Raw genomic sequence first — 9,467 nt, 5'->3', positions numbered from 1 at the left:
CTCAGCTTAGGTAGTGATGTAGACAGCAATTCATTCAGGTAGTAGGGGCAGAGTGTATGTGTATATATATATATATATATATATATATATATATATATACACTGTGTATATATATATATATATATATATATATATATATATATATATACATACACACACACACACAAAAGGGCGCAGCACAACATATCAACATTCGTGTAGTTTATTATCTCCTGTCACATGGAGTGCTGCGCCTTGTGTGGATATCTGTGGAGTTGTCATCGAGCTGTGGACGTTGGCACCAGTGGTATTTCTTATTATATCTGTAGTGCTGCAAAAGACTTATATATGTATAGTATATATTATACAATGTGTATGATAGATATGCCGTATACCATATACAAATTACATTTCCATATAGGGTTGCCACCTTTCTTGCAAAAAAAAAAAATACCGGTCATACTAATTAGCATAATTAATTATACATGCGTGACATCACAGAAAGTGATGTAAGAGATACAATACATATGCGGCCCAAATTCTGCCCTCTTCTGATACCTATAATTCTAATAATTATTCCGTATACGGGGATGTTATAGGGTCATTTTTTGCGCTGTGATCTGCCGTTTTTAATGGTATCACTTTTGTTTTGATGGAATTTTTGATAACTTTTTATTAAATTTGGGTGTTGCTGTTAGTTACGAAACTCCCAGCATGCCCCGATACAGCCTATGGCTCTGCACCTGCCCCAAACCAAAACTACAACTCCTAGCATATTGCACTAAATAGAAGTAGAAATAAAGATTCCTGCAGTGTGGGCAAAATGGCGGCTGTGCCAGTGTAATACCGGCAGGGGTTCCGTATGAAATTTCCATAAAGATACCAAATACTTCCATACTGTGCCAAAAAATACCATTGTACAGAGAGAAAGAAAAAAAGTTGTCATACAAGAATAATACCGCCAAAATATTATAAATAATACTGCCCTATAGTGTTCTTTGTCTTTAGGGAGCTTTGAAGCAATGTCCATGTAGACATCATAGAGAAGGGAGCCCCTCTAGCTACGACAGAGCAGCTCATCTGAATGGCCACCAGAACCCAGTGTTTCCCAACCAGTGTTCTCCAGCTGTTGCAAAACTTCAACTCCCAGCATGCCCAGACAGCCGAAGGCTGTCTGAACATGCTGGGAGCTGTAGTTTTGCAACAGCTGGAGTCACACTGGTTGGAAAACACTGCCTTAAACCCAAGAAAAGCTCTGAAAAAGTCCCAAAGGAGACGACCCCAACACGCTCCATTATTAGAATGTGCTTACATCCTCTGTGCTGCCAATGAGGAAGGGTAAAGAGAGGGGATGTTATCAAATCACTATAGCATTACTGTCATTAACATAAACTTTAGATGTGTCGTCCAGACATATGAAAAGTTTAGACCGCATTGCGGCTCAAGCTGTGATTGCGAGTTATAAAAGGGTGAAGGGCACAGCAGTGCCCTTCAATGCCTGGACAGCCACCCCAGCCGACTTATTCAGGTAGACGGTATTTTACTTAACCCAGTTATAACTCTCAATCGCAGTTTCTATCAGTACTGAGACCTGATGTGATCTAAACTTTTGACATGTCTGGATGGGGATAAGTGTTAAAGGGGTACTCCGTTGGGAAAAACATTTTTCAAATCAACTGGTGCCAGAAAGTTAAACAGATTTGTAAATTGCTTCTATTTAATAATCATAAGCCTTTCATTACTTATCGGCTGCTGTATGCTACAGAGGAAGTTGTGTAGTTCTTTCCAGTCTGACCACAGTGCTCCCCGTGCCAGGAACTGTCCAGAGCAAGAGCAAAGTTGCTGACACAGACAGAGGTGGCAGCAGAGAGCACTGTGGTCAGACTGGAAAGAAGTACACAACTTCCTCTGTAGTATACAGCAGCTGATAAGTACTGGAAGGATTACGTTTTTAAAATAGAAGAAAATTTACAAATCTGTTAAAATTTTCTGGCCCGTGTTAATTTGAAAACATTTGTTTACCACTTGTTTTCCACCGGAGTACCCCTTTAATGACAATAATGCTTTAACACATCCCCTTATGGCCTGTTTCCTTAGGGTCCATGCACACTGGTGAATTTCTACCCAGAAACATATCAATCAGAGATTCTGTCTGCAGCGGGCACTGATGAAATTGGGTATATTGTGAGTGTAATATACAGGGTAAAGCTTTCATACTCAGTGAGCTTTCTGCTAGGATTTCACCTCTGAGGTCTCCAGAGTCTGGAAATTCTTTAGAGTCTCATTTACCTCGCGTTGCAGTTACGGCACTAATGGCAGCTATGAGGATAAATGGTCCCAGAGTAATCAGAGGGATTTGCCATGATAGGGTACAGTCTTCTTGATTAATGCTTTCTAAGGCTACGTTCACATGTAGCAGAAATGCTACAGATTTTCTAATCAGATTTCTGGATGGAAAATCTAAAGCAGAATACAGCAACAGCAGTAAAATAGATGAGACTTTAACAAATCTCATCCACAAAGGAATTGACCTGAAGTGCAGATTTCTAACTCCCCAAAAAGTCAATTTCTGCTGTGGATTTTTTTTTACAGATTTACAGCATTGATTTTAAGACAGAAGTGAAATTTTAATCAAATGTTTATCAATATCCCCAATAGCACGGAGTCAGGACTTCCTTGGTCCCCTACTGCACTCAGTTTGCTTGCCTCCAGTCACAGGTTATGGTGTTCCCATGGGTCAACACAGCTTTGCTGGAAATTGGCAAAGACCAGGAAAGCTGCAGCATTGGGATCGCTGTGGCATTGGTTAAGTGAGTATAGTTTTTAATTTTTCATAAACAGCTGTTCTTTAATAAGCAAGGTAATCTACACTAAAATCAAGACTATTTAGTGCACATTTGTCACTGAAGATTTCACTGCAGATTTCCTGTTGAAGTTTAGTGCTTACAATACTGCATTGGTCAAAACCCCCAAAATACCATAACTGATAGCAAGAGGTCACCAACTTTATAACTAAAATGCTGCGCGATTCCTTACTGCAGGGTGTACTCTAAAGTTTGTGATGCAGCACTAATTCTGGCTGGAAGACTTAAGTGTTTGCAGAATAGTCCTTGCTCAGCTATTGGCCTCTTCTGACTAGATAATTCAGGAAACAGGATATTGGAGATAATTGTCCTCCCAACATGGACTGGAAACAGTCTTGGATGAAACCTCCTGAATGCCTCACAGTGCTGTGATTACTGCGAACTGACCAGATCTGCTTATAACAGGCTTTAACTTAAATAGGTTTTTGACTAGGCCTTAAACATTCTCACATGACCTAGCAGAGAACAGACAGGCTGGTTATGCTCTTTAGCCTTAGCTATACCAGGCTCTGATCTACCCAACAGGAGCAGAGTTGGGAGACATCCTCCCCTTTCTCTGACTATAGCCAGACATAACAGGTTTGGTTCCAAAACTCTGTACTTGGAATACTTTTTCCTCAGGCTTTCTAGTAGTTTCTGCATAGAAACTAACTAAGTCATGTGACTTGCATAAATCTTTGCACATACTGTAGAACTAAATATGTCAGTTGCAGAAATGTCTGCTGTGAAATGGTGCACAAACAATTAAGTGTTCAGAATATATATAAAAGGAAACATTAAAATACACGTACCATTTAAAAAGTACCTTTTTTAAACTAACTCAGGCTACATTCCCTAACTACTCATAATACCCCTCCAGCCCTTAACCTCTTGGGGATGCAGGGCATACAGGTACGCCCTGCATCCCTAATCCTTAAGGACCCAGGGTGTACCTGTATGCCTGTGAGAATTCCGGTCCCATGCCTAGCAACACCTGGAGGGCCGCAATTTGGAGACCACTATACAGTGGTTTCTAAACTGTAGCCCTCCAGATGTTGCAAAGCTACAATTCCCAGCATGCCCAGACAGCTGTTTGGGCATACTTGGATTTGTAGTTTTGCAACAGCTGAAGGGCCACAGTTTGGAGATCACTGTGCATTGGTCTCTAAACTGTGGCCCTCTAGATCATGCAAAACTACAACTCCTAGAATGCCCACACAGCAGATTGCTCTCTGGGCATGCTGGGATTGGTATTTTTGCAACATCTGGAGGGCCACGGGTTGGAGATCACTGTGGGGTGGTCTCTAAACTGTACGTCTCCAAATCTTGCATAACTACAACTCCTAGCATGCACAAACAGCAAACGGCTGTCTCGGCATGCTGGAAGTTGCAGTTGCGTGCCTCCAGCTGTTGCATAACTACTAGGGATGTAAGAAAAAATCGATTTGCGCAATTATCGCGATTTTTTGTTCCGCGATACTGAATCGATTTTAAAATTCTGAGAATCGATTTTTTTTATAAATTATTATAATTAACATTTACTGTATTTCACTCACTGAGTCACAGTCCTATTTGTCTGTCTTATTTTTTTCATAACACTTAAACTCCTGATCACTAGTTGGCAGTGTACCTGTTATCAGCTCTGTCCCACTCGCAGGCTGCTACCGCGAGACTACAGACTCAGAACAAACAGGAAGGAGAACGTACGCACTCACAGGACAACTCGCGCGGGACCTTGTTCTTTCTCAGCTAGAATAAGTTTTCCCAAGCTTTTAATAGGGAATATCGCGATATATCGTGATATATCGCCAACATGACAGTATCGCGATATATTGCGATATATCGAATCGCCACCCTGGTATCGTGATTCGAATCGAATCGCCAAATTATTGGCGATTCACACCCCTAATAACTACATCTCCCAGCATGCCATTAGGTGATCAATACATGCTGGGAGTTGTAGTTTTGCAACAGATGGAGGCACACTGGTTGGAAAATACTGAGCTACGGAGCTAGGTAACAGTGTGCCTCCAGTTGTTGCAAAAGTACAACTCCCAACATGCGCTGTCTGTCAGTGCATGCTGGGAGATGTAGTTTTGCAACAGCTGGAGGTTTGCCCGCCATGTGAATGTACAGGGTACAATCACACAGGCGGGGGTTTACAGTGAGACTCCTGCTTCAAGTTTGAGCTGTGGCCAATTTTCAGCCGCAGCTCAAACACCTACCTGGAAACTAAAATGAAAAAAAAAAAATGTTTTCACTAAAATGCTGGTGTTATCCTAAATTTTTCATTTTCACAAGGGAAAATAGGAAAAAAACAAAAATTTGTAACCTCATTTCTTTTGAGTATGGAAATACTCCATATGTGGATGTAAAGTGCTCTGCGGGCGCACTACAATGCTGAGAAGGAGAAGGAGCACCATTGGGCTTTTCGAGAGAAAATTTGAAGGCCATGTGTGTTTACCCCCATGGTGCCAGAACAGTGGACATGCGACCCCATTTTGGAAACGACACCCCCACGTAATGTAATAAGGGGTACAGTAAGTATTTACGCCCCACAGGTGTCTGACAGATTTGTTGAACAGTCGTCTGTAAAAATGAAAAAAGTAATTCTTCATTTGCACAGCCCACTGTTTTAAAGATCTATCAAATGCCAGTGTGATGTAAATTTAAAATTTTGTGAGGGGTGTAGTTTCCAAAATGGGGTCACATGTAGGGGGTCCACTGTTAAGGCACCATGGGGGGCTTTGTGAACGCACATGGCCTCCGACTTCTATTCCAACCAAATTCTCTCTCCAAAAGCTCAATGGCGCTCCTCCTCTTCTGAGCATTGTAGTTCAACCGCAGAGCACTTGACGTCCACACATAGGGTATTTCCATACTCAGAAAAAATGGGGTTCAAATTTTGGGGGGATTTTTCTCCTATTACCCCTTGTACAATTTGGGGTAACACCAGCATTTTAGTGAAAAAAATTTAATTTCTCTATCGGCTCCATTGGGGGACACAGACCATGGGTGTATGCTGCTGTCTCTAGGAGGCTCGACACTATGGCAACAAGAGAAGTCGGCTCCTCTCAGCAGGGTATACCCGCCCACAGGCACCTGAGATAATCAGTTTTAGTTTAGTGTCTTAAGGAGGTGGACATGGTCTGGAGTTCTCTCAAGACCAGGCCTTATGTTTTATTATTTTCCTAGTTAGGGATGTGTTAGTTTTTTTATTCCTTTTTCTTTCATGTTTTCAGGTGGGGATTCAGGAACTGCGGCTCACTGTTTCCACATTGCGATTGAGGGGGCACAGACATTGCGTATATGCGCTGTTAACCCCCTCTCGCCAACGGTCAGCGCCTAGGGTTGTACCTCATGAGTCCGGGTCCCCCTATTTCCCTGCTTGCCTCGCTCGCACATGGTAGCTCAGCGTGATGCAGGTGACAGAAAGCTGACTGAATACCTCACAGAAGACTCCATTAGGTAAGTTCTTCTGACTGAGGTGAATATATTCCCTTTCTCCTTAGGTACAGCCTTGCAACCTCTGGAGACCCTCACTTTTTGCCCACTTTTTCTCAGGGGCTGGCCTGGACAGGGGTTTTTTCTATATTTATTGCTGGGGTGAGCAGGAGCATTTTTGGACTGGGGCACAGCTTTATTCATACTTTTCACTTTCCTGAACGATATGTGTGTGTGGTGTGTGTGTTTCTTTAAGCGGCTGACAGCCGCAGCGTTTTTACTATGCGGGCGCATGAAGCGCCGGTTTACTTTCACTTTCGGCAGCAGTCGGCTGCGTCTCGCTTGCTCGCTTCCCCGCAAGCGCATATGCGAATGACAGTGCGCTCGGGTAGAGGAGCGGGCATGGGCGCCATTACTGACCTTCAGTAGCTGAGGGCACTATAGCTCCGCCCCCTCTGTTGTCGGGGCTTCTAAGAGGCACGAATTAGCCTCCAATCAGCGCTGTGCACGCGTTTGTGAGAGGCAGGGGCCAATCAGCAGTGCCCTTGCTCCTGGCCCGCCCCTCTTTTGCTATTGGCCGGCATTTCTCCAGTAGAACGGAGTTCTCCTCACAGCAGCTGCCCTGGGGTCACAGACTTGGGCTGCACAGACAACTGGAGCATTAGTTCATCATTTTGTCTGTAAAAGCTGTAATTCCAAAAATGCCTGGTTCTGCTGAACCCATTTGCTCCCTCTAAACAGTTAACTGGAGCGTTAGCCACTCATTACATCTGTAAAAGCTGTATCTCAAAAATGTCTGGTTCTGCTGAACCACTTGTTCTGCCTGCTCCACTGCTCCCCCAGACCCCCCTGCTATTCTACCCTGGTTGTCTACCAGACCCGGTGGGTTCGGCCGCCCCTCCATTTCCTTTAATCGTGCCCAACCTCCAGGGCTGCCTCACCTCGTTCCCATTCACCTGGAGAACTTGTGGATGAGGTTTGTGATTCGGCCTCCGACTCACAAACCTCATCCACAAGGACTGCACGGATATGCCTGATGTGGTGTACTCATTGGTTTCGGCCATAAGAGACACCTTCCAGCTAAAGGACCCAGGAACTTCGGACGTGGTCCAGAAGTTTCCTCTCATCGTGCCCGACCTCTTCCAGGGCTGCCTCACCCAGGGCCGGCGTTAGGGCGGGGCATCCTAGGCAGTTGCCTAGGACCCCCCTCCAAAAGAGGGCTCCTGAAAAGCTTTAGGGCATTACTAACAATACTCCCTTTTGCGCAAAATCGTGGTAAAATCCTCCCCCTGTCCTGAGCATTCTGGAGGAGCCCTACTTGCGCTCCACTTATCAGACGTCACCACGCAGGCAGCGCTCCACTAGTAAATCCCCTCACATCCTGCTTGCGCTCCACTGCTCCGGGGCCCAGGCGATTGCTGACAGCACTTTTTTTTTTCCTTCTACTATCTGTGGCCCTCCAGGGCTGAGGAGGCCAAGGGCTGCTGGGAGCCCCTGCTGATGTGACCCTGGAACACCAGCAACGCAGCCTCAGCCAACCCGATCTCCAGCAATCATCTCCTGGGGGTAAGGAGAGGCTTTGGGTTGGGGATGTGTATTGTATATGTATGTGTATGATTTTGTATGATGTGTGTGTATATGTATTATGTGTGCATGATAGATGTGTATGTATGATGTGTGTATGTGTGTTAGATGTGTATCTATGATGTAGGTATGTATGATGTGTGTATGAGGTTTGTTACAGTGTGTCACCCCAGTAGTAAGGAGATTACACGAGGAGGCGGTTTGTTACAGTGTGTCACCCCAGTAGTAAGGAGATTACATGAGGAGGAGGTTTGTTACAGTGTGTCACCCCAGTAGTAAGGAGATTACATGATGAGGTGGTTTGTTACAGTGTGTCACCCCAGTAGTAAGGAGATTACATGAGGAGGAGGTTTGTTACAGTGTGTCACCCCAGTAATAAGGTGATTACATGATGAGGAGGTTTGTTACAGTGTGTCACCCCAGTAGTAAGGAGATTACATGAGGAGGGGGTTTGTTACAGTGTGTCACCCCAGTAGTAAGGAGATTACATGAGGAGGAGGTTTGTTACAGTGTGTCACCCCAGTAGTAAGGTGATTACATGAGGAGGAGGTTTGTTACAGTGTGTCACCCCAGTAGTAAGGAGATTACATGAGGAGGGGATTTGTTACGGTGTGTCACCCCAATAGTAAGGAGATTACATGAGCAGGAGGTTTGTTACAGTGTGTCACCCCAGTAGTAAGGAGATTACATGTGGAGGAGGTTTGTTACAATGTGTCACCCCAGTAGTAAGGAGATTACATAAGGGGGAGGTTTGTTACATTGTGTCACCCCAGTAGTAAGGCGATTACATGAGGAGGGGGTTTGTTACAGTGTGTCACCCCAGTAGTAAGGAGATTACATGAGGAGAAGGCTTGTTACAGTGTCACCCCAGTAGTAAGGTGATTACATGAGGAGGAGGTTTGTTACAGTGTGTCACCCCAGTAGTAAGGAGATTACATGAGGAGGGGATTTGTTACAGTGTGTCACCCCAATAGTAAGGAGATTACATGAGCAGGAGGTTTGTTACAGTGTGTCACCCCAGTAGTAAGGAGATTACATGTGGAGGAGGTTTGTTACAATGTGTCACCCCAGTAGTAAGGAGATTACATAAGGGGGAGGTTTGTTACATTGTGTCACCCCAGTAGTAAGGCGATTACATGAGGAGGGGGTTTGTTACAGTGTGTCACCCCAGTAGTAAGGAGATTACATGAGGAGAAGGCTTGTTACAGTGTCACCCCAGTAGTAAGGTGATTACATGATGAGAAGATTTGTTACAGTGTGTCATCCCAGTAGTAAGGTGGGGTGTGTCAAAGGGCAGAGTGAAGGGGTGGCAAAATTAGCTTTTGGCTAGGGTTGCAAAAAAATGGCCCTGGCAGTATTGGTAGTGTAAGTATCAGTGGCAATTGCCCCCCCCCAGATTAATTTCCCCCATCACTATTAAGGACATCCCTATGTCCTGAAAGATCTTTTCGGGACACAAGGTTGCCCCCATTAACTCTCTGCAGCCCTGCATTAACTTTAAAAACGCAGGGGCCGCCGGGAGATAGCGCACGCCGGGACATCACTGACATCCCGTGCGTACGCCCATAGGAACGGAGGCGCGGCGCATCGAGCAGGAGGACGCCCACTGGCAAGCAT

Source organism: Hyla sarda, chromosome 1 (assembly GCF_029499605.1).
Source record: "Hyla sarda isolate aHylSar1 chromosome 1, aHylSar1.hap1, whole genome shotgun sequence".
Lineage (NCBI taxonomy): Eukaryota > Metazoa > Chordata > Amphibia > Anura > Hylidae > Hyla > Hyla sarda.
This window is presented reverse-complemented; position numbering follows the sequence as displayed.